The sequence below is a fragment of the Prionailurus viverrinus genome, chromosome C2, assembly GCF_022837055.1.
Source record: "Prionailurus viverrinus isolate Anna chromosome C2, UM_Priviv_1.0, whole genome shotgun sequence".
NCBI lineage: Eukaryota > Metazoa > Chordata > Mammalia > Carnivora > Felidae > Prionailurus > Prionailurus viverrinus.
Genome location: NC_062569.1, coordinates 80813737 through 80838636, shown reverse-complemented (window position 1 = coordinate 80838636; position 24900 = coordinate 80813737). Strand labels below are relative to the sequence as shown.

Sequence of the window (24900 nt, the reverse complement as noted above, 5' to 3'; positions counted from 1 at the left end):
AAACAAACAAAAAACAAAAAACACGTTTTTCCCATCCTCAGTATTTAAGACACAAAAACACAATTCCTTCAATTGATAGGACGGCCAGTACTAAAAAACGAGGGTCTGACGCAAGGTATTTGATTTGTATTCAGTGATCTAAGTGCACTTCATCTGTACCAGGAAAACTAGTCAGCAAGACAGTAAGGGGCACTTTGACTCTCAGAGCTGCTCTGCACATCCCCGGTGGGGGGCCTTCTTCCAGAGAATCCTCTAGGAGGTGAAAGCTCTGAGCAGGTTCAGGCACTCTGGGTGGGGCTGCTGCCATCTCCACTTTCTCCCCTGGGGCCATTTAAAACCGTAGGAAGAACCAGTCACGCAGACTAGGTCACACCTACCTTCCTGTTTCAAGAGCTCTGGGTCCAAATCACCCCTAGGATGAAAATCAGGAAGTATTTCCTCATTACCCTTGGTAAGATGATCCTGTGAGAACACAGTCTCTGGGTTATTTTTCATTTGGAAACTTTACATCCGTGTAATCCTTTTTTTCCAAGAAACTATATACACAAAGATCTTTCCTAAGATTCTATCTTCTTTTTTGGGGGGGAGGGGGCGCAGAGAGAAAAAGAGAGAGAGAGAGACAGGCAGAGATAGATGGAGAGGGAGAGAGAGAGAATCCCAAGCAGGCTCGACACTCTCAGCTCAGAGCCCAGTGAGGGGTTTGAACTCACGAACTGTGGTGAGATCATGACCTGAGCTGAAATCAAGAGTCAGATTCTTAATGGACTGAGCCACCCAGGTGCCCCAAGATTCTTTCATTTTAAGAAAACAAAATATTCACCATAAAATTAACATGTGTATAATGTGTATAACTTTGTAAACCTCAGGAGCTTCTCTTGTTCTTTATTTAGCTTTCCTGTACTTTTGAGACCCACACATCTTCCACCCAGAGAAGCAAAGAGGGGTACACATTTCCAGGGGCCTCAGGAAGTCAATCTCTGTTTCCAACTGCCTTTTTCCATAGCCCTTCTCAACTTGGCACAAAATGCCTCTGAGGTGGAGTCTGGCTTGGTAAGAATTTTCCCTTCTGTTCATTCAGTAATCATGGTCAACTGCTTGGTCTTCAAACCGTTAGTTTCATAGAAAAGAAGGTCCTTCAGAAAAAAAAAAAAACAGTGCTTTAAAGGCTCTCACTCTAATGCCCCATTTGACAGCTGGCAGAGTTGACAAGCAGAGAGAAGAGATTTGTCTGATATCTTAAAAAGCTCAAGTTACATTACTTTACCTTTTGCTAGTTTTCATTTTTTCTCTTCTTGTTGTATCTTTTGTGTTATGCTTGGTATGCATGATGGTAACCATATTTATCATGGACTTATGAAAATATTAAGCCTAAAGTAGAGCAGAATTAATTGCAAATATTCCTTACTGTGTGAATGATGTTGAGAATTCACTTGCGTTCTCTGGGTCTAAGTGTCTCAGTTAAACGGAATGTTGGAGCAGGGATATTGAATGTGCCTTCAAACATTAATTCTTTCTGGGTTATAGTCTCAATGGCTGATGATTATCAAGGTGATTATTGCCTCTAGTAGCATAGATAAACAAGAATTAAACAAGTGTATTTTTGCACATAGGATTAGTATACATGAATTATGCACCTAAGATGATCCCTAAAAGCATATTGTCTTAACATTTAATTACGTTTATGTGATGATTTATGCCATTCTATAGGATGAAATAAACAGAAATCTTAGACTTGGAATTTTGAGTCCTGGGTTTCACTCCAGCATTACTATTTAATTTTGCGATGTGACTATAGGCAAGTTACTTAATTTCAATGAGCTTCAATGCCTTCATCTGTAAAATCATAGCAGATGTACCAATCTTGGGATATAAATATGTAGGGAAAGAGGAGAAATTTATACTACATTTCTCTAAGAGTCCTTCTAGTTCTCCCATTCAGTAAGATAGAAATCTGATATCACTCTCTAAATACTCATATATTTGTATATAAAACATCTAGATTATTTGGACATAAAAAACAAAACGTAGGGGTACAGAAAAGCAGAGAAAATGTCAACAACAGTAGAAGGTTCTAGGGAACGTCCTTCCTTTGTTGATGAGGATGTGTATTTGTGGAAAGCATGGGGATAGCATCATGGAGACAGAAAGAAGCCAGGGTTAATGTGGATCTTCTCTTTGTAGGACTTCTGTTTCACCCTTCCCATATTCTGAGTCTGATTCGCTTTAGAAGCAAAGAGCCCCCTGGAAAGCTGTAGTGGTTGTCCCCCATCTAAACACAATTACAATCCCAGAAAGCTGTATTTTGATGGGGCCTAGCAATTTAATTAATTTAATTACAATTAATTTAATTACAAACTCTTAATTTAAACCTTAAAAATTCTTGGGGTGTCTGGGTGGCTCAATCGGTTGAACGTCCGACTTCGGTTCAGGTCATGATATCATGGCTTGTGGGTTTGAGCCCCACGTCGGGCTCTGTGCTGACAACTCAGAGCCTGGAGCCTGCTTCAGATTCTGCGTCTCCCTCTCCCTCTCCGCCCCTCTCCCACTCTATCTCTTTCTCTAAAAAATAAATAAAAACATTTAAAAATTTAAAAACCTTAAAAATTCTTAATTTAAGGCAAATTAATTCATTTACATTAATAGTGATTTTAGCTAAATGACTTCCTGGCTTTTTTAATAAAGGAAAAACAGATGGGAAAGCCTATTAAGGACTCAACATTGACACACTGAGTTACAGTTTTGCAGTAATGAAATGTATTTTTTTCATAGAAAACCATTAAAATACATTGAAAAGGTAAAAGAAGTCATTACCAAAATGACTCTATTTCTTAATGAACATGACATAAAAGCAACAAACAGAATTTCTCTTGGTTTCTTGGCTTCAGGTACAAGCACACACCAACAAGCTGAGTGCTCTTAGGCACCAGGTGTCTGACACCAGCATAAATTAATTTGCATAGAAAGTCCCACACTTGGTCACACACACACACACACACACACACACACACACATCTACTCAAAGGATCAAGAAGTGAGCGAAGGAGTACAGGGCATACTAAAAGAATTTCAACACCAGGCCACAGTAAGGATAAACATACTAAATTATTCAGGGGTGATTTTTACCACCGTAGTAAGTGACCTTTGCAGTATAGAAGATATATGTTGTCAGGAAGTGTCCTTTACACAGAAGGGTGTTGTAGTACAGTCTACCTCTCCACTAGTTTTTTTGTTTGTTTTTCTCCTCCCCAGCCATAGTCCCTCTCCTTATGGCAAACAGGCACATTCTGATTTGGTTCAGAAGAGCAATGGAAGTCAGCATCTTGTATTTTGGGACGCAATTATAGATTACCTATTTACTATGTGAATAGCCTGAAATTTATTTAGATAATAACAGAGCACAATTAACTACGCAGAGGTATTTTAATCAACCACAAGTCAGCCTGTGTGGTCGAAAGACAACCTAATTGCTTAATGACCTTGAGGAGGTTACTTCCTTTCTCAGGGTCTCAAAAGGGATTGAACCAGATCAGGAGGGCTGCACATTAAAATCCCCTGGAGACCTTTGGAAACTACTGATGCCCAAGCCCTGCCAACATACCACCAATAAAATAAGACTCCATGGTGGTGAGTGTGGGCATTGGTGTTTTTTTGAAAGCTCCCCAGAAATTCTGATGTCCAGCCAAGGCTGAGAAGCACAGACTCCTTCTCAACACAAGCAGTGGAAGGCATCAAGATAGGTGAGATTCGACCTTGGAGTTAAACTTCAAACTCTAGCATATAAAAGCAAAAGATATTTGGAAGTAGACATGGACATGTTGGGCCTACTCATGGGGGACACGCCCCCACAATCTTGCCACTGGCCTGATGGCAAGTTGAAAACCCAAAAAACTACAGTCTCACAGGATCACTTAACGTGCTTGAGGAAAACCAAGATTGCTGCTTCCCAGGGTAATACTCAGATCCTAAAGTTGTGTGTGTGTGTGTTTCAGTTTTTCATGAGTGAAGTTGCTTAAGAAATAATATGCCACCCAGCAAAATAGCACCCCAAAAGTGCTATTGCCTCATTCTGGCAAGGAAAACTGTGTTTTCCCTTAGGCCTTGCTTCGTAGGCTGGAGTTGCCATGGGAAGCAAGGCTTTATTGGGATGCCAGAACAAACAGGCTCTGAAACCACCCCAGCATAACTTCTAGAGCTGCCTATAAATCAAAGAGAGCCTGAGGGTCAAAGCCACTTAGACACACACACACACACACACACACACACACACTCACACATACACATACTCCCAGAAAAATATTACAAAGGAGAAGGTGTGTCAGGGAAATCCAACTAAAATTACTGCACGTAAGTAATAATAACTGAAATTTATGTGTCCCTTTCATCCGCAGTTCTCAAAAGACACAGAATGTGCTAATATCACTTGTCTTTTGAAAGTTTTCCAAAGTTCTGAGGGATAAAAGAGGAAGGATTCTGCGTATAAAATCAGGTAGGTATAAAAGACTTTGAGGGGTCATCTGCCCCATTCTTCTGGTCTCAGGCACAGAAACCAAATCGTTTCTTTCCTTCCCGGTACCAAAGTCAGTTCTACACCATTCGAGGGTATCATCTTCCACCTATTCTATTTTTCTCCAAGGGACTTCCTACCAGGAATTATTCTGCTGGGATGAGATTTTAAAGCTGTCTCTCCCATCATAACACTCATGTGCCAGTGTGTGATTTAGGCAGGTTAGCTATTGTTAAGCTGGCCACCTCTTTTCTCCATTCTTCCCACTTATTTTGGTTTCCTGTTTTTTACCATGAATTCGCATTAGCCCACTAAAGAGTGAACTCCTTCGACTCGGGAGAAGACTATGTTATTATCCTGAGAACGCTGGCAATACCGAGGTAGCCTTGATATTTTAAAAAAACATTTCTATCTGTCTACCATATTTCTGACATTAGTGCTTAAGCCCACATGATTCTTTTCTGCCATCTGTAGAAATGAGGGATGCCTGGTCACCATCCCCGGCTGGAAAAAGCACAGTAAATATCAGTTCCCCCCACTTCTTTCCCTCAGGCTGCTCTTTTTTTTTTATTTTAATGCCAAATTAGAAATAAGACTAAATTTGGAATCCATTCAAGTAAAGTTCTAGAAAAGAATCCCACTTTTCCATTTAATGAGGGACAATTTTGTTTAAAAGACAGACAAGGGCATTTGCAAGGACATCTCCCCCACAGTGTGAAGGCTGCATGGATGGTATTGCACTCACTCATTTGCCCCAACTGTCCTCAGCTTCTGCAATAGCCACTCCCACCTAAAATGTATAGACTCAGCCCCGCTCAGAGCTCTGGGATCAGTTGTAACTCTAGCCATGTGGTTGATTTAGATCTTAGATCTAGTTGAGTACCCTGGAGTATTACCTCAAAGGACATTCATTGCCAGCCTAACCCTGACATCACATCGTGCCCTTGTGTTACTCACTTGTTTTGTCTGCCTCATCCTTGACATCCAGTCAGCACAATAACCTGAGTCCCTGTCAGAGGCCTTGTGCCTGATCTACATTCTTTGTAACTGGCCTAGCATCCCAACCTCCCTAGGACTGCATTCTTTTGCCATCTCCTAAACTCAGTACATTCTAATTGATGGGAAGACCCTTTAGAGCTAGTGATCATGGAAGAAGTGGATGGATGGGAAGCCAACTTGGAATAATTCCTGGGTTCGACCGCACTCCTGCATATGCCTTTATTCTGTTCTCATTGTGTCTGGCTTCTGGTTGGATATTAGTCAACACGGAGCTTAACCAGAATGTAAACTCTTAGAACCGGGTGGTTTTGTTTTGTTTTAACCCTATTCCCTCCTTACATCATCCATGACTAGATTTTTCCTCCTAGCTCTATCTCAACTTCTCCAACTCAAGAATAGAGGAGCTATGCTGTCAAGAAAGATACCCTGCACTACTTGTATGAAAGGTTCTAATTTCTCTATTCGCTGGCAGAGAGAATTTGGGCCAGTTACTTCACCTCTCAGCTTCCCATTTACTCATGGCACTTTTATGTGGATCAAATGAAATGTGAAAGTTGTATATATCATAAATATATAGGCTGTTTTCTCCTTTTTTTCCTAATATTATGAGAACAGAGTGGTAACACATACAAAAGCTTCTTAAATATTTCCTCAGAAAAATTTTAGAGCAATTTGGTAGGGAGTTCATTCTTCCCTGCCCAGTACTGCTGGTGTTTATTTTGGTCACAGGCTCTAAACCACAGTTTGACACTCATATAGTGCAAAGGTTTGGGACCTCCATTTATTTCTCTGCTGTGCATTTTTCTCAGGTCTTTGACCCTGGCACTTCAGCTAAAACAAAACTTCAAAGAAGTCCTAAGCTAGTGGGAGAACTTCAAAGTCTTCCTACAGGGTCAATTAGCACCTATAAAATTTATCTCTGTTGTCACTAATGACTATTAAACTGAAGTCAGGGCTAATGAGGACTGATAACCACCACCTCCTGGGTTTGCTGTTTTTCAGTGGAAAATAACCCTTAACTCTCTACCTAGACTATCTAATGTATGATTGGTTTAAAATTCATTAACTACTGTAGATTTGACATTCTTTTTATGATTCTTTCAGATGAGGAGCTTTGCTGTGTGCCTGTGTACCTGGTAACAAGCATAGCTTAGGTGCCCTCCTGGCGCTCAAAATAAGTAATCAAGACTTCCTGATGAAATGAGAACTGACTTCCAGATGTATGTGTGGTCCAGAAGTCAAGTGAGCACATCAACAGCAGGCAGTGTAGCATACTGTCTAGGTCATAGAGCAAGACTGAGATCAAATCTTACCTCTGCCATTTTGGAGTCTCTTGAGCTTGGACGGGTTAATTGGTCCATCTGTGTCTTTGTCACCTCACTTGTAAGACAGAGCTAATGAAAATACCAGGAGCTGTAGTGAGTGAAAAGGATGAATACAAAATACAGTAAAACCTTGGATCGCACCTAACGCATTCTGCGAGTTTTCTGGGAGAGGAGAAAAGCTTTCTAATACATTTTAACTTAATAAATGGGCAATGTCTTGCAACATGAGTAGTAGGTAATGCCAAATGTGACATGATCACAACAGAGCCAATGGTTCTTGAAATTCGCTTTGATATACAGGTGCTTTGGATTACAAGCATGTTTCTGGAACGAATTATGCTCACAAACCAAGGTTTTACTGTACTTAGGGGTCACAAGCATTTGGTGACCCTGTGAATGGAATTTTTTTATTAACAAAGGCAAGTGATATTTAAAGCCAATGGTAAAAATAAATTAAGTGTGAATTGCTATTATGCTTAAAGGATCTTTTCTTATAAGAGTATCTCAAATTATCATGTAATTATAGGTATATATTTCTCTACAACATAGATAAAATGATTCAATATGCAGATTTTTGCTTTGGGTCTTATTTATATCCTCTGATTATAAAATTAGCACATTGTAAATCTGTTTGGGGAGAACCAAAAAATATAAAGGAACAGGAAAAAAAAAAGCTCCACCTATATACAATTTCCCAAAGACAACTGTTATTTTGTCACAATCTCTTTTAAACAATTTTTACCATCAGGAATACTACCAGAATAAAAATAAAAACAAGTTTTTTGGATATACATGAAATTTCTGATAAATATAATTATTGGTTAATTTGCTCATAAACATGTGGCTCTTGTTATGATCATTTCCACTTGCGAATCTTGAACTTCTTCAGAGCAGGATTCTCACCCCTGACTGCACATTAGAATTACCTGAGGAGCTGTGGTAACAGACTAAATTGAAGGCCAGCTTTTACACCTGACCAATTAAAAGAGGAGCTGGTGTAGGGGATGGGCATTTGCAGTTTTAAAATTCCTCCAGGTGAGTCTAATTTGCATCTGAGTTCAGGAAGCCCTGCTTCTGAGGGACTGAATCCTTCATAACGGGAAGGATTTCCCATCTTTCCCATCTGAAAACAGTGGTGCCTATCTCTCCTTCCAGATCTATGGTACAGCCAAACCAATCTCCTTAGCGTCAAAATTCCTGGGAAAAGCCATCAGAACTTTAATCCTTGGTTCTTTTGCTGGGCTCCTGCATTCCCTTCCTTATCACTGTTCTTTGAAAGGTCACAGATTGTCACCTATCAATATATCCCATGACTTAAATAAATAAATAAATTACTTTTCAAATTCTTTCTTCCTACACAGCATTTTCCTGTCAAGTTTTCCACCCCCAACACTCATTCCCCAACACTCAGTGTTCCTTTAACACTGCCCTCTCCTGATTTACTAAGCAGATTAATATCATGAAAAGAAAACAAAAAGTGTTCCGGTAGAAGACGTGGTGAGTTTGGGTCTCAGCCCTCCCACCTACCACATGATGGAAGGACGGAATGAGTAACAACACACCATAAGCCTGTGGGACCTACAGTAGCACATCCTTGGGGGAACTGATTTGTTCACTCCCCTGTCCCCCTCTTCTACCTCTGTTTTTGATCCTTTCCTAGAGAAGATGGATAGTTTTATTTACCGGAGCACCGTGAGAATGTTTCCTAGAGAGACATTCCTACTCCACAGGCGGAAGCTGACTGCACTCCTTGCTCACTCCTACGTGAGGATGAGCCCCATCACACACACACAAAAGGACATGGAAAAAAAGAGAGTGAAAGTTAAGAAAATTTCTGGAAATGTCAGCATGTGATGGGCTTTGGAAATTCCTCCATGTCCTCTTCAAGAGAATGTAGTCTAAAACTCCATTATTTTTAAAGATTTCTTCACAGTTGGGTTTTTGGTTTGGTTGGTTGGTTGGTTGCTTTGGGGTTTGGGAAAATGTGTGGATGGGCAGAAGAAGTCCTCAGGGCAGCCTGTATTCCTCTTCTGTCCAAAAAAAGCAGACTTATTCCAAGTACAGCAGTCAAAAGAGTTACTATTTACTGAGGCTTTACTCTATGCTGTTCTAGATTGGTAAACCTCAAAATGGCATTCTATAGGAGGATGTATTCTCTAGCAAAGAAAACTACTTGCTTGAGACTTCAAGTCTCAAGGGAAAGATGTTCCTCTTCTAAATGCTGATAACATTGACCTATTGCCCTTTTGTGATCAAATCCCTTTTTATACTTTCATTTGAGTTCCTATGTCTAATGATTTTTTTTAATGTTTACTTATTTGAGAGAGAGAGAGAGAGAGAGAGAGTATGTGTGTGCAAGTGGGAAAGGGGAGAGAGGGAGAGACAGAATCTCAAGCAGGCTTCGTGCTGTCAGTACAGAACCCAACATGGGGCTCAATCTCACAAATGGTGAAATCATGACCTGAGCCGAAATCAAGAGTAGGACACTTAACCAACTGAGCCACCCAGACGCCGTGTCTAATAATGTTTTATAAGTTCTGTTAGACTATACCATAATCTTCATGATGTGTTTTTATAGCAATGCTTACCACAGTGCCTGGCACATAGCAGGGACTCAATAAACATTTTTTGTTTTAATTAATGAATGGATTTATTCCCAGTATCCCATAGTTGTTGTCTTTTTCTCCTTCCCTTTAAAGAGGTTTATAAGGGTATGAATGAATTGTAACTACAGACATTAGCATTTCTCCTGATAATAATACTTATTATTACTATTATTCTAATTCTTATTATATGTAGCAAAAGTTTTAAATAGCGTTTCTTGCAAGTTGTAAAAACAAAACATTCTTCTTAACTTTGGCTAAGCCATGTTGAAAAACAAACAGACAAACAAACAACAACTTGATTAGGGGATCATGAGAGGAAAGCTTTTGATAATCCCTAAAATAGTTGTCTGGCACTGTTGTATAAATGAAGAATAAATATGCAAAACCACAGCAACTTGGGATTTATTTCATAGAAAATGAAGTTCCAACTTCTGTCTCTTTGGTATTTAATATTGCTCATACATGTGACTAGAAACGAGACATGTCATTGTTGATAATCATTTTTAACAATGGCTCTTAATACTGACAGAGGTCTTTACACTGATGAATCACTTTTCACTCATGGATTAATCTCCTGGATGAGAATGGAGGACACAAGAGCAGAGACAGTTTGGGTTGCTTAAGTTTATCCCGAAGTGTAATGGTAACACTGCAATAGGAAACCAGTATGAGTATGCTTGACGGGAAAACTCATGAATTTTTTTTCATAATGAAGTTGAAAAAATTAATTCATTGAAGAAATGTTCAACAGAAAGAAAAGAAGAAGGAAAAGTCACCACTAAACTGTTACTCAGTGACTAATACCTTTAAAATGTGGGTAAATTTCCTTATGCTTTTTTCTACACACATATATCCTATTATAATACAATCTCCAGTCATATTTGTTTAAAACGTCAGGATTATTGTAGATATTCAGTTTTATATTCTCTTTTGCACTTTGATAGCATGTATTTTTTTTTTGTATCAGTATGTATCATTTGAACACGAGATTTAATGGCTGTTTGGATTATATGTTTGGATATATTATAAAATTATTTATTCACGTTCTCCACTGTTGATCGTTTAAGTTGTCCCAGTATATTTGAAAGCTTCTGTCATAAATGACATCTCAGTGAATCTGGGTGCCCAGATTTCTGGGCACTTGTCTCACCATTTTCTTAAGTTCTACTCTTAGATGTGAAATCACCACTGTTTTCTTTTCAGTTTGGGAAATGTACAGAACTGAAGGAAAGATAATGTTACAAGTTATCTTTAACATTGTGATTCTTTACAAGGATTGAGGTTCAGGGCATGATATGATGAAATAAATGAGTTGTGACCCGGAACCCAAGGGAACTGGCTTCAAACCCAAGACTGACCTCCAGCCCCCAGGCCCCAGCAGGGGTTTGTGCTCTGCCTCACCCAAGTGAAGCATGGGAACTTTGGAGTTCCTTATTTTAGGACCAATTTGAGGGGATTTCTGAACGAGAATGTGTATCAGAATTATCTGGAGGGAGTTGTCAAACAGAAAGTTCTGCCCCCCCCCCCCCCCGCCAGATTGCCACATTCAGAAGGTCTCCCCTGAGTCTAAGTATTTGCATTTTTAACCATTCCCAGATGTTGCTGATGTTCCCAGCCTGGGGACCACACTTTTGAAAACAACTGAACTAGAGCATCTGTTTAGAAAAGGAACCAGGATGGGGCGCCTGAGTGGCTCAGTCGGTTAAGCATCCAACTCTGGCTCAGGTCATGATCTCATGACTTGTGAGTTTGAGCCCCACGTCGGGCTGTGTGCTGGCAGCTCAGAGCCTGAAGCCTGCTTCAGATTCTGTGCCCCTCTCTCCCTCTCTCTGCCCCTTACCCAGCTCACTCTCTCTCTCTCTCTCTCTCAAAAATAAAAAAAAAAAAGGAACAGGATGGTGAGAATGCAAGGGAAATGTCTTCACTTATTTAAAACAAAACAAAGGGTAAGAATCAAAGCAAAACGAGCAAACGAGAATCAAACCAAAACTTCTGGAGAAGTACAGAGAAAGGATCACCTGATTGTCTCCCCTGCAGCCCAACCATGCCCTTGGGGACTCCTGATGATTGCTTTCCCCATAATGTTCCATCTCCAAGATGAGGTTCTTACCTTTTAATGTTCTAGGCCAGATGTGATTCCATACCCTATCTCTTGGTTCCCCGGAAAATAGCTAAGTTAGAATTGTTCAAAATTACTTTACAGATACTAAAGGCCAATTGGAAGAGAACAAAAAACAGGAAGCAGAGACAAAGTCTACTTTGCATACTACAAATATCTGACAATTTTATTAGTTAATGGGCTTCAAAAAATTATAGCTCTAAACCTTTGCACACCCAGTCTCCCAAAATGGCTATATTGCAGCTGTGGGTTGTTGGCAACTTCCTAGGCCTTTTTCCTGGTTCCCCTGCTTTCCAGAGAGAGCCCTAAACCTCCATATGGCTGGAACCACATCCCTGTTCACCTAGTGCATGCTGTCTTCTGGTCACTGAGTGACTAAAGGTATTTACGGCCAACCTACTTGGTTTATCTTGAGGGACATACTTCTTTCTCTAGCAACTAGCAGGACTTGGTAGTTGATAAAGAGCTGACCCAGCCTAAGTCACAAACACCTAGACCCTTCTCACTATGTCTAGATAGGCAAAGCCCAATAACGCTTTAGTCACAGCATGTCTACCATATGTGTAACGAGAATTATATACCCACAATATGCTGCGGGACAGAGCGGCTCCTGTCACTGAGTATGAAGCTGTGCACAATTAGATTAAAAGAAATGGGGACAGTCAGTCAGTTTCCATACACACAGGGGGGTTTAATTACGGTCTTTTGGTATGACCTAAAATGATGAGTCTAGGGCTGATGCATAAACATGACAGGGAAAAGATGGGACAAATAACACTTACTGAGCACTTACTGTATTCTGTGATTGTAGCAAGTAGTTGAGCATGTGATTCTTGATCTCAGGGTCATGAGTTCAAGCCCCACATTGGGTGTGGAGCCCACTTAAAAAGTAATAATAATAATAAAATTGTCTAAATGTGAACTATGCCGTACCTATACATAAAATACTTCAATGGCATTCAACTATACTTGGAATAAAAACTAAATTCCTTAAGATGCCCACCTCTCACTCTCATTCCTTCCACTGTCTTCCATGGTCGCCATGCTCCTAACTATAGGTCTTCTTTCTGGTCTTTGCCCAGGCCACACTCATGCCTTCCTCAGCCCCTTTGCATGTGCCATTCTGGCCAGTGGTGTTCTCCCCTAGAATAATGCCAACTCCACCTCATCATTCAAATCTCCAGCTAAATGTTTCCTCTTCAGAGAAATTCATCCCAACCACCCTCTCTAAAATCTCAATGCCTCCCCTTGCAAACACTAGCTTTAAACTGATTTTCCCACTAGATTCTGTTCATGGCCCCTATTACCATTTTAAATGACTCTATTAATTAGGTTACATGGTACTGTCTTTTTCTTTTCCCTCATGGGAATGCATGCCCCATGACAGGAGAAGCCTTGCCTCTTTTATTCACAACAGCATCCTTAGCACCTAAAGTACTGTCTGGATGGGGGAGGAAAAGGAAAAAAAAAAGATGGGAAGGAGGGACAGAGGAGGGAAGAAGATATAAAAAGGATTTCAAAGGTTTTTAACTACCTGCTTTAAGCATTTCAGTAACTAGTACATGTTTTACCAAGTATTGTACATTTTAGGTTTTAAAGGTTTCGTTTGGATGGTAAAGACCAATAAACTTACACACAATCCAACCCAGATCCCTTCCCCTCCAACCAAACTGTTTTCTTCAATCACTCTGTTTTAGAGATGGAGAAAATTGGAAGCCTGCGTGGTTGACTTGCCCAAGGTCATGTGGCAGAGCTTAGACAAGTTCTTTCCACTGCATCACACTGGAATTTCTTAAACACTCCAACCAGACTCACACCTTTTCTCTAAAGAAAGCAAGAGAGAGTTCAGAGTCCTTATTTTTAAACCTGCATTAAATGGAAACCTTTGGAAGAGCAGGTGGTGGTAATGTTATGAATCTGGCTCTGCAAGGGAACACTGAGGTCATGATATTTTTCACATTTAGTAACTTCAAAAATATAGGGATGATGTAAACTTCCTAATACTTGTTGCCAACCTAGTGATACCGGTAACTTTGGGCAGGAGGCTGTCTCATTGGTCAGGGCAAAAACATGCATGGCCAATGAGCTCTCTCCAGTCAAGGGAGATGCTCTGGTAATGCTTTCAGATGGCTGTCTTGGATTCACATCCTGCTTACAGTAACACTAGCAAGGCTGCTTAAATTTCCTATTAGATACAAGACAAAAATATCCTATGATGTGAAGAAGTTGCTAAGACCAAATAGTACCTACTTCGTGGAGTTGAAAGATTTAATGAGTGAACACATCTAATAATGTGCTTCGCACATGCTCTGGCACTTAGTAAGTCCTCATTAAATGTCACTTTTTAAAATAAAAAAAAAACACGCGTCAAAATGAGAGTGAATTTGGATGTTATTTGGATGTTTGACTTTCTGAGTGACATTGGGTCACACACTATTCAGCCTATTTTGAATTCTGGTTCAAGTAACTCATCCTCAATGGAAGAATTATGCAAGCATAGGTCAGAACTTAAAGGGACGTTCATGGTGACCACCTGGTTACAAATGGGGTAACTGAAGCAAATATCACCATCACCAACAAGGACAGAGAGACTTAATCCAGGGCAGTGAAAGACTGCAATTCAAATCCAGATCTATTTTTCCCCAATCTATAGCTTTCTTCTCTGTCCCAGAGAGCAGTGTTTATTGCATTTTGCATCTGGCCCATTTTTAAAACTTCCTTCTCTATTAAATAGTCTTAACTCCCTAAGGATAAGATACATAGTTCCACTTTTAGACCAGAGGTCCCCAGTAGGTCTACATTCATTCTACCCAACCTACTGAAAGATCTCATGACCACACTATAGATATTTCATTTCACAGAGGATCAAAACCAGCAGATTATATTTAAAGATTTTCCACACCTAAAGTCCTATGATTCTGTATTCTTAATGATGATTCCAACCCAGTCATTCTTGAATGGTTCCCAAATGTACTGTTTAAGATGGAAGGGAAATAAGTAAAATGGTTAATATCCACAATGATTGTCTAAATGGCCCTTAAAAAGATAAGTATCAATCATTTAGAAACATGTTCTATACAATATTTTATTCCCAAGAAAAAAGGATAAATTATGAATTTCTGTAAAGGACAAAGAATTTCAACCTTAAAGGTGTTTTAAGAATAGTTCTGTTGTAAATATACCCTAAATTTGATGGAATTTACATTTTCCTTTTATTAAGAATGATTCTTAGACTAATTCTAATTGGCAGCCTACAGTCTATTGTTTTATAAACAAATCCCATCAATTTGTAATCAGAACTAAGAAATCTAAAAATCATTTTTTCTTTTAATCCAGCAATGTGCCCTTGTAGTTTTTCTTTACTATTTTTGATATAAATCAACTAAATTTTACTATTCTTTTACATATAAACTACAGGGTATTTTAACTCCATCTGACTGACTTTCAACTAGCATTTAAGCTTTAAAAGGAAAGTTCAACAATTCACTTCATCTCTGTGCAGATGGAGGTAGAAAAAGCTAATGCTTGGGGTGCCTAGGTGGCTCAGTTGGCTAAGCCTCTGACGTCAGCTCAGGTCATGATCTTGTAGTCGGTAGGTTTGAGCCCCCACATCAGGCTCTGCGCTGACAGCGCAGAGCCTGGAGCCTGCTTCAGATTCTGTTCCTGTCTCTCTTCCCTTTCCCCTTTCACACTCTGTCTCTATCTCTCAAATATACATAAACATTTAAAAATAAATATTTTAAAGTTAAGGCTTGCCTCGGGGCTATTAGTGATGCCATTCTCTGCAATCTATCATATCAAGAGTAGAAAAAGAAGAGTACAATAGGTGAGGAAAGAAAACGATGGGTTTGAGTCCTGGCTCTGGTGCTGCACACATGCTTTGGCTCTTAGACAGGTCACTTCCTTTTTTCTGAGTCCAGTGTCTTGATCTGTAAAATGAGGGTGGAATCTACCCTCATTCAATCCCCCGTCATGGTAAGTCAAGGATCAGTCGATAAACACCAAAAGGTTTAAGATGTGGCACAATTACATTCCTTCTACACTCCCACGTGCCTAGGAATGACTTAGCAGCAGAAAATAGCCATGTTCCTCTCAATGTGGATTTAGCTTCTTCCAACTCAAAGCAGCTGGACAAGTAAGCAGATGTATTTGTGCTACTGCAAAAGAAAACACCAAGCTGCCTGTACTCCTCAGTGTTTTGCTGAAAGATAGTTTGGGATTTTTCACTTCCACCTTCTAGTAGTGGAAACCCTGCCAGTCTGGTGTCTGCATGTGCAGAGCATTTCTTGTGGGGGTCCACTCCCTCCTTCTAGCACACAGCCAATGAGAGTTCAAGTCCTCAGCCTCTCTGACCCAAGTCACTACAATAGCCTTCCAGTCTATACTTACTTCCCACTTCCTCTGTCTCTTCTCATCCCTGTCCCAGGCTGACCTTTCTAGAACAAAAATCTGACCACAGCCAAGACCTGCTTAAAAAGTCGATGGCTCCTGGGGTCGCCTGGGTGGCTCAGTCGGTTAAGCCTTGGACTCTTGGTTTTGGCTCCGGTCATGATCTCATGGTTTTGTGGGTTTGGCCCCATGATGGGCTCTGCGCTGATAGTGGGGAGACTGTTTGGGATTCTCTGTCTCCCTCTCTCTCTGCCTCTCCCCCCACCCCTTGCACTGTCTCTGTCTCCCTAAAAATAAATACACTTAAAAAAAAAAAGTCGATGGCTCCTGATTGTCCTCAAAATAAAATCTAAAATACTTAGCTTTATTTTCACATGATTTGGTCCCATCCTATCTTTGCAATCTCAGCTCCTTCCCCATTCTTATCCCTATAGCCTATGTCCTACCGCAAGGAAACATGTGTTCCTCTATAATAATATCAGACTCTATTTATTGAACATTCTCAAGGTGCCAGGTGCTTTTACATACATTATCTCATTTAATCAAAGAATGCACTTCAAGGTAGGTATTATTATTATCTCAGTTTTCAAGAGAGATTGAGTAACTTGCCCAAGGTTCCTCAACTCTCAGAGAGGTGAGCAGGGCTCAGACACAAGTCTGTCTCTCTATGTTATGTCTTGCCCATGCTCTTTTCTGGAGACACTGCACCTCCACTGCTTCTCACACGTTCTTTATTCATTCTAGAAAGTTCTTTCCATTTCTACTTGTTTGAAACCCACCTATTCCTTAAATCCATCTAAAATGTCATATTCTCTGTGAATTTTTTTTTGTATTCTTCTAATGGAATAAACATTCTCTGTGCTTAAGTATTTTGCTCATAGACTCACATAATATTATAAATTATAACATGTTTGTATGCATACCTGAGACTCCTATGAAATTGTGAGCTCTGGGGGGCAAAGGGCCATGTTAACTCCACACCTGGTATTTAGTACAATGCCTAGAACACATGAGGCATTCATTAATGTCTTTTGCAATGAATGAAGAATGAATATTTATTTTATCTTTATTATCCACATGTCTAAATTTAGATCTGAGAGAGATGTAGCAAAATCAATCCCTGAGCACTACACAGTACTAGGGGTTGGCACAGAAAGAAAACTTACAAAAGAGCATAGCTTAAATTTCAGATATAACTAATTTGTACTCAAAACATTATGCTACTCATGATAAAACTGATTACTCCTAAAATAAACTGCAACCATTTTCTTGTAAGTGACTAAAAAAAAAAAAATTCTACTGGTACCATGGTTAAAAATAGCCATTTTGTCTAAATTGCTCAAGCATTAGTTGTCTTCCAATCTTGGAGCAAAATAAGCTTCCAGTCTTTCTGTGAGGATAGGTGGTGATGTTTTCTTGCATGAACTCACATCTAGGCAGAAGATTGGGTGTGTTCCATAATGAGTGCCACATTTTTAGTTTATTACAACAGCCATAACAATTACAAAGACACAAGCACATGGCCCAGTGTAAGGCTTTTGTGGAAAGCATTATTGCCGTCACACAGCAAGACTTTCCAGATTTAGTCAGGCATGCCTATTTACCCACTGAGGGAAGAAAACGTGTCCGTGATTCAACATGCCAAGAAGATATCATTTGTTCAGAAACTGCCAGCTATTTTAGAGAAGGTAGATAAAGGCAAATCAGCGCCAGAAAACTGTGTTTCACATCTTTGAGATGGCATTAGTGAAAAAGAAAGCTTTCTTTTGGTAGCATCTGTTAAATATACAGAGGCCTACAAGCCTGTCAGTTCCCCTCCACTACATCACTCCTTCCCATCACTCTGTCCCAGGAAGGAGGGAAAAACAGCCAACGTAACGTTCCTGCCTCTTATCTCTTACTTTGGGGCCAAAATAATATTCTGAAACACGGAGTGTATCATGTTACAAGTTTTCCTGTGAATCTAAAATAATCTACTCTCACTGCCTAGAATAACGAGGCTTACTTTACTACCTTACTTTAAGCTGGAACACTCTCCCACATCCCATAAAATTCCTACAATACTACATTCTTCAAGTGCGACTCAATTATCACTCTCCCAAAGAAGCATCTTAGCTTCAAGTCAGAGGAAACATCTTTCGGAATAGCCCTATCTATTTTGTTGTTGTTGTTAGTTTGTTTCTGTACTTTGTATTGAGATCCCTGCTTATGGACTGTAAAAGCCCCAAGGTCAGAAAACACATCTTATTTATTTTTTGTTTCTTGCAAAGCATTAATAAAGTAGCTGATCAGGTTTTTATGTTTACTGAATAAATGACTGAACATGTGAGGTGTTTTGTTTGTTTGTTTGTTTGTTTGTTTTTGAAGTTAAACATAAGAAAGATTGAGGCCTGGCTTCCTTTTCCTCAAAGTGTAATCTCAATAAAGAAGATTTGAGTCAGGTTGTGGGAAAATATCATGAAGCCACAAACATTAAGAGACAAGACATCACATCATAACAATGGACCACCTTCAAGGTTCCAAAATGTGCTTTTAGAAGACTGCTGGTTCTTGGTGTCCTGTCTAAATCCAATTTTATAAATTAGACAAGTTAAGCTTGTAAAGCCTAGCCTTATGGAATGAATTTTTCCAAAATTTGGAAGTTTTCTTTCTGTGCCAACCCCTAATACTGTGCAGTGTTCAGTGATTGATTTTTGCTACATCTCTTTCAGATCTAAACTTAGACATAAGAATAATACAGATAAAAGAGATATATTTATTCATTCTTCATTCCAAAAATGCCTAGCCTTTTGTTTAAAAACAAAAAGGGGGCACCTGGGTGACTCAGTCAGTTGAGCATCCGATTTCAGCTCAGATCATGATCTCGTGGTTTGTGGGTCTAAGCCCGACAACGGGCTCTATGTTGACAGCTCAGAGCCTGCTTCAGATTCTTTGTCTCCCTCTCTCTGCCCTTCCCCCGCTCATGCTCTGTCTCTCTCAAAAATAAATAAACATTAATTTTTTTAATAAAAACAAAAGGATATGAAGAAAAGATGAACTTCTTGGGTTGAAAATCATTAAATGCGATCGCGGGTAAATGTTTTTAAAAATGGTACTTTGTCTTCCTGTCTTTAGAGCCTTTTGGAAGCATAGCATCCTCAGTGTTTCATGTTACAGTTGAAGAAACAGGTGCAGAGAGATTAACTCACCCAAGTCCACGGGGCAGTAAGTGGTAGAGAAACAATATGAAAGCAGGGGTTTAACTTTGGAGTTTGACATTAGACTCATGTTATGATGTTTTGTCTAAGCAACTCTTTCTACTGCCTCTTTCTTGAAACAAGACTATTCATCTATTTTCTTTGCTCCTCATGGAAGAAATCTAAGAAGGAAGCTTAAGACTTTCCCTAAACTTAAAGCTTGTTCAAGATCCTATAACTCCGAATGTATTCTTCAGATTTTAAAATATATCTTTCCTATATGTGAGATCGGACTCATCTAAGATGTATTTTAATTTTGTCTAAAATATTTTTCAAGTTGAAATAACATCTTAATTTCGCAAAAGCTCATTATATTTATTCAATCTACAAAATGAATTACATATTTATGGATTATTAAAAAATCAAATCACTGATATGGAGTAAAGTAAGGGAAGACAGGAATTAAGGCTGACTGAGGATGTTTCCCCATGACAGTTGTCAGTGGAGCTGGAAGAAGGATCCACACAGTCCAGGACTGACGCCCAAAAGTTGTTTGTCTCAAAGAGCAATGTTACCAACTCTGTTTATTTATTGTTTATTGTTTTTCTTTTTCCCAATCCAATGGTATTTGATTATATCTTCATTCAATCCTTCCTACTACTTTTTTCAAGTTCATTTTATTATGTCCTTCTACATCTCATCTTTTATATTTAGTGACTTTCTTTCTTGATTGGTAATGAGAACGTTAAGAGAGTGTGTTTTTAAGGATAGTTTTGCCTCTAAATCACACATAAATTATAATAGTAACTGTCAGGTATGAATAAATGATGGTATATCTATATGATATTATGCAACACTTAAAACACTTCTAAATGATTTCCATCATAAGCAAAAAAAGTTATAAAGCATGTTCTACAATACTATGCTAATTTTTAATGTACTTTTATGCTTAAAATATACTTCAAAGATATTCACTGGTCCTTATCTCTAAATGGTGGTTTTATAGCTGAATTGTTTCATCCTTATGGCTTTATTTTTTTCATTTTTATAAAACATGATTGATATTTATAATCACTTAAAATTTTTCTATTCAATTTTTGATCATTTTTCTAAAAGATGAATAAGATAATAATTAACATATGTGAAGTGTTTATGAAATTAAATTAAAAGAAACACTTAAATGTGTGTTATAAACTTAACCCTGCAAAATTGAATTACACAGATAAAAAATTAGAGGTAAACAGACAACAATATAAACCATCGTGTTCCTAATTGGAAGTTGTGAATTCATTTTATTTTCTTCAGGGTTTTTCCAAATTTTTGCAATGAAATAAAATGAATTTTATAAGAGGAAAACAAGAAAAAGATGTTATTCCTTGTAAAGGTTTATGCCACAAGGATTTTTTTTTTTTTTGCACATGCCCACATGACTCTAGGCTATTCAAAGAAAATTCCAGCTACTACTCTCCTTGCTTCTTTTTTTGTCTGTCTCTCATTCTATTCTCCACACTGTTGATAGGTTCTTAAGAATCACTCTCTATCATTTTCTAATCACAGGCTCCCCTGATGGGAACACTGCAAATATTTTTCACTGACTCTGAAATAGAATTTGGAATTTTTGACATCAGCAACGAACTTCTCCATTTCTATCCTCTGAGTATGTGTCTATGCGTATACTCACTTTTTCTCTAAACATATTTTTCATTCGGGTCAAAGTGAATAAGAAATTCAACTCTCTACTTGCAAGAACTTGAGTCCTTGCAAAAATAATACCATTTTTTAATAACACCATTCCCCACTCATAACAAAATGTGACAAAAATTTCCTAGATCCTCCCTGATTGCCTCTGCTGGGATAAGCAACCTGCTTTACTTTTTTATGGCCCTTACATCATATTGCCTTCAATTATAGTCTTTCATGTTAATGTACATGTTAAGTGTCCAAATAAATTATCTTAAATAGAATTTAGTACATGTATATTTACTTATTAGTACTCTTTGAAGTTCTGTGTCTTATGCAGCTGTATGGGGTCACTATCACCATTATATGGTGACAGCTTGCATATAAGTAGATGCTTAGCAAGAGAAGATTGGAAGGAATTATTAGATAACTATTTTCTTTTATAAATCATGCTGATCTGATATACTAGAAATCTGGGTTGTTAATTTGGTTTTCTGTTTCTGTTTTTGGATCAGCAAAAGGTTGTAAATTTGAACTTTCAAACGCCAGAATCGTATAATACTCCTTTTCCTGCTAGAGGGCTGTGAGGAATTGAGTCCATTTCATGAAGTCAAAACTGACAGAAAAAGTCTCTCAGTCAGAAGTATGGGTGACCACATAGGTGAGAGTTGATTGTATGTTTGGGGAAGGAGGCCCTGGGATGTCCAGTGAGGCACCCTGAGCCAGTCAGCATTTTAAGGACAGAGAACAGAGCCAGGTGATAGAGACTAGGAAGTGTGAGTGGCAAGTCAAAAGTCTAATCCTCAAGGGGCGCCTGGGTGTCTCGGTTGAGCGTCAGACTTAGGCGTAGGTCATGATCTCACAGTTCATGGGTCTGAGCCCCACATCGGGCTTTGTACTGACAGCACAGGAGCCTACATCAGATTCTCTGCCTCCCTGTCTCTCTGCCCCTCTCCAACTGATGCTCTCTCTCTCTCAAAAATAAACATTAAAAAGATTAAATATTAAAAGTTCAATCATCAGCAAATACACAAGAGAAGTGCTTTTGCTTATGTTCGCCTTTCATTCACATGCTCCCACAGCATCACGTGTGGGAGTGTTAGTAGCACTTGTAGGACCAGTAACAATATGGTCCCTTTGCATTTATTTCCCCCTTCCTTGCATATTAATAATCAGAGACATGTAGCTCTCTCTAAAGATTGGTGAAACCGTTTTCAATACTTAATGAGCCTTTCCAGTTGAAAAGTGGTCTGATCTGTTTTTGGGGTTCAGAAATATCCATAAACTCTTGAAATCTTGGTGATGAGCACAAGAAATAAATTACAAAGACATTTGGTTCACAATATCAGACACCAACATAGAAGGTGGCAGCTGAGTAGCACAGTGTCTCAATCATAGTCCTCCTCACCTGTCCCTCAGGCACTGTCTGACTCTGCAAACAGAAGTTGAAGGAACAAATACTTCTAAAACTCTTGAAGACAGTGTGGAACTTCCTTATAACCTGTCCCAAAGAAATAGCAAGAGAACGATTCTCCATACTCCTGCACAGAAGCCAATATGAGTTCAGTACAAGATTCCAGACCCCTTGAACTCTTTGAGTCCTCTGATATCTAGGTGGTGGTAGAGGTAAAACTGGATGCCAGAGAAACCCAGTAGGTCTCCAGAGACCATGAAAAAGAATGCTAGCAGCTTCACCATTAGTAACACCTCAAAAGATGCTAAAGCAGTAAAGAAAGTAGTGACAGGTACAATGTGATAAAGGCAAACCGAGCTCAGAAACAGAAATAGGAGAGCTTCTTTGGAATTTCCTAGAAACAATGGGGAATGACTTAGAAAGGATTGAGATCCTATTTATTAGGAGAGAGCAAAATCAATTATTAACAGGTGATAGCATTAGGCAGCTGTTAAAAGTTAAGGAGTTGGAGCCAAAGAGCCTGCCTTTGAAGACCACTTTCTGACCACATGGTAGCGGGCAAGAGATTTATCCCAAGCTGTGATTTCCTCCTCTGTGACATAGTAAAGGGGGACACATGTATGGCTCTGTCTTCACTGTAATCAATAATTTGCTTTGACCCATAGTGAGTTCAGCTTCCCCCCTTCCATCACACTCCTCTGACCTCACTGGATCCCTCCTAGGAGCAGGAATTAGTAATCTAATGGGTCAGAACCTAAGAGGGCCATTGTGAGAATCAACAGTGTCTTTTTCTTTTTCTTTTTTTTTCTTTCTTTTCTTTTTTAGAGAGAGAGTGAGAGTGCATGCAAGTGGAGAGAGGGGCAGGGGGAGAGGGATATGAGAAGAGAGAATCTTAAGTAGGCTCCTCGTAAGCATGAGGCTTGATCCGAGGACTCTGGGATCATGACCTGAGCTATAATCAAGAATTGAACACTCAACTGACTGAGCCACCCAGGTGCCTCCCCACTTTTTTAAAAACTGTCCTAAAGTTAGATTCCATGACCTTTTTTTTTGTTTTTCACCTTGATATCCCTTTAGGAAGCTAAAGTACACTCTGTGCTTTTTCCTAGCCCTTATGTAAGCTGAAGGCTGGGTGAGTAGACACTGGGTCTGTTTCTCCTAAGCCTTGGGCCTAACCTGTGCCCTCTTTTGTAGGCTTTCTCAGACATTAATAACATAAGCACTTTCTTTTCCATTTGGCTGCTTATCCTTTGGTGAATATGCTCTTTGGCTAGGAACCCTGAAGAGGAGGGATGAATGGTAGGATTTGGGCACCAAACCAGCCGCACCCTAAACCACACCCAGAATGCATCATTGTGCCTTTTTATAGGATTTTGGAAGGATTAAATAAGAGAATGCATATAAAATGCTAAACTCAGTCCCTGGCATATAGTACCCAGTCAATAAATGTTAATTATTGTTAATAATACACACAGATCCTAAAAATTTGCCATCGGCTATCCGTACCTGATCAGATAGCTCCCACGTTTTGGGAAAAGTGCTTTAGGGCTGAACACCCGGATGTTTGACTGACGGAAATTGAAACAAAATATGTTGTCTTAGCTTACCATGAATTTTCTTCCTGTGGTTTGATAAAGAAGTAAGAATTTCCTTTGAGGCACACCACTTTCTCTTCTGGGAGAGTTCACCCTGTGGAATGTTCTAGTTATGCACATAAGTACATATACTTTGGCCTTTGGGTAGCCAGTACTGGTGAAGAGACACTAGTGCAAATTCCTCAGACCTGCTTTGACAGATTCTGCTGAACGAGTCATCGAAGTAGGGAGTGAGCGATATCTTCTCAAAGATTTTTCTGTCTATATTAAAAGTTCCTTTTAGATTTTTTTCTTGCAGGACTAAAGACCAGAATTGGGAGTAAAGGATTGATATTCAGGGAATGGATCTGATAGAAGCAGCGCTGAAGAATAGACCCAAGCAGCGTATTGGGAGGCTAGCTGCAGGACAGGGACAAAGGAAGGCCTAGTCCCCTTGTGATGTGATTTAGTAGGTAGGCTCCAGGAAGTATTCCTGTCTCATAGTCATTCCCCTTCTAGCTTTGCAATTCTCTTTTACTGTTTTCATGTCCTCGATGGATGTTTTTAAGCCTCATGCTCAATGCTTAGGGAATAGCAGAAGAGGCCTGTCTGTGCTTAGGGGAACCAGTAAGGACAGGTAATCCACCAAAGTGGCCACGAGGCTACAAAGAGTGAACCAAAGAGCTGGTGACAGCTGCAGTCTGTATAACAGAAAATGTAAGCTTTTCTGAAGACGGTCCAGAGGTACTGGAGCAGGAGATCCGCCCAGGAATGCAGATTGGGGCATGCTTTATTATCTTTAGCTATAACTGAACAGAGTGATTTGAGAGGATGGAGAACTTGCACAATACAGGAGAAACCCAGAACTGAACAGCACAGACCAGCCTTTGGAGAAGTGGTCCTGTGTCTGCACCTTACTCTTTCTGACCTTAAATATGTCCTCTCCACTCTCCAAGCTTCAGTGTCCTCCTCAGTCAAATGAGGGCCAAGGTACATCACCTTTAGATACCTTTTGACTCTCAATACCATCACCTACATTATTTTACATTCAGTCACTCATTCAGTCAAGCGTTTGTGTTTGCCATGTTCAGACACCAGAAAAGACAAAGATGGA

The 24900-nt window shown here is 39.4% G+C and overlaps 1 long non-coding RNA gene across 1 annotated transcript in view; it reads right to left on the bottom strand.

The window, feature by feature from the left end:
- Positions 1-1068: 1068 nt before the first annotated feature.
- Positions 1069-24900, bottom strand: part of LOC125175784 (uncharacterized) — a 40492-nt gene continuing 16660 nt past the window's right edge. Inside the window, exons 3-5 of the long non-coding RNA XR_007155963.1 lie at positions 16866-16942; positions 6817-6916; positions 1069-1133 (exon numbers count right to left, since the gene is read on the bottom strand). This is a non-coding gene — a long non-coding RNA (uncharacterized LOC125175784). The remainder of the gene's footprint in view (positions 1134-6816; positions 6917-16865; positions 16943-24900) is intronic.